General features: G+C 39.6%; 1 pseudogene; it reads left to right on the top strand.

The window, feature by feature from the left end:
* The first annotated feature begins 1,386 nt into the window (after nt 1-1,386).
* LOC120106127 lies at nt 1,387-1,484 on the top strand (annotated as a pseudogene).
* The last annotated feature ends 214 nt before the right edge of the window (nt 1,485-1,698 follow it).

Below are 1,698 nucleotides of genomic sequence, written 5' to 3'. Positions count from 1 at the left end.
TCGATAATCCCTCTAGAAACCTTTACTGATCTGTCAGCTAACTATAAGGTCACAGTTGTTGGCTTCAACTCACCCAAACCGAGTTCCTCATATACCGTATATGGCAACAAGTTCACACTCGCTCCTAAATCTAGCAATGCTCGCTCAATCCTAAAATTTCCAATGATGCACGAGATAGTTGGGCAACCTGGATCCTTATATTTTGGAAGAATGTTATGCTGTAAAATTGCACTCATATTTTCAGCCAGAAATGCCTTCTTCTTGACATTTAAACGACGCTTGACAGTGCACAAATCTTTTAAAAATTTTGCATAGGGAGGCACTTGTTTGATTGCATCAAGAAGAGGTACATTAATTTTTACTTGCTTAAAAAGCTCAAGAATTTCAGAGTTTGGTTCAAGCTTTTGCAAAGGCTTTAATCTTTGTGGAAATGGTGCAGGAAAAGGACATTTAATTTTTTCAGTTGATGTTGGTGCTTCGGTTTCTTCGGTATCCTTTTCTTTTAGCTTTAAAGGGTCAGAATCAGGTATGACTTGTGTTTGTTCTGAGACTGGTCAGTCAATAACCTTTCCACTTCGCAAAGTTATTATACTCTTTGCTTGTTCTTTATGCGAAGTTGAAGATGATGCATTGCTACCGCCGTAGACTTGAGGGTTAGGTTGTGGTTGAGCTGGTAGCTTACCTTTCTCTTGAGCACTTAAAGCAGTGGTCAGCGTTGTCAGTTGATTTCTTAATTCATCATTGATTTTAGCTTGGCCTTGCATGAAAGATTGCAAAGTTTCTTCGAGACTGGATTTTTGAGGGGGTGCGTGTGCATAATGAGGTTGCGAAGGTGGAGGAGTTGGGTTATATACTTGCTGAGGTTGGTCATTCCTCCACCTAAAATTTGGATGGTTCTTCCATTCAGGGTTGTAAGTACCCGAAAAAGGATTATTGAAAGATTTTTGATAGGTATTCATAACATTGGCCTGATCGTGCAAGACTTCCTTGAATGCGGATATTGTGGGGCAATCAGTGATGAGATGGCCAGGCATCTCGTAAATCCTACAACACTCGCTGTTATGTTCTACGGTCTTGACGAGTTCAATCCTTCTAAGTTCAATTTCCTCTACCTTCCTAGTAAGGGCTGCCATTTTAGCCTGAATATCATCCTGAGTATTAAGGTTGTAAAGGCCCCCGTGTGGAATGCTAGTAGGCTTAGGCAAAGGTTTATTCACTCTATCCCCTGTATCCCATAATTGTGCAGTCTCTGCGAGAGAGTCTAAATAGTCCCATGCCTCATCGGGTTGCTTTTTCAAAAATAGACCATTGCACATAGTCTCTATAAATTGTTTTAACTGTGGAGACAATCCTTCGTAAAAGAAACTAATGGTTCTCCATGTTTCAAACCCATGATGAGGACAAGAGAGAAGCAAATCTTTAAATCTCTCCCAGCATTCATAAAATGTTTCATGGTCTTTTTGTTGGAAATTACTAATGTGCCTTTTCAAAAAGTTAGTCCTTTGTGCGGGAAAGAATTTTTTCAAGAATTCTCTTTGCATGTCATGCCATGTTCCTAGCGATCTAGGTCTCAAGGAGTTCAGCCATGTTTTGGCTTTATCCTTTAAGGAAAAAGGAAACAAGGTCAATTTAAGGACATCTTTCGATACATTTGGCACTCTAAATGTGATGCTAATTTCCTCAAAATCCTTAAGGTGA

This window comes from Phoenix dactylifera, unplaced genomic scaffold, assembly GCF_009389715.1.
Source record: "Phoenix dactylifera cultivar Barhee BC4 unplaced genomic scaffold, palm_55x_up_171113_PBpolish2nd_filt_p 000472F, whole genome shotgun sequence".
Taxonomy (NCBI): Eukaryota; Viridiplantae; Streptophyta; class Magnoliopsida; order Arecales; family Arecaceae; genus Phoenix; species Phoenix dactylifera.
This window is presented reverse-complemented; position numbering and strand designations above follow the sequence as displayed.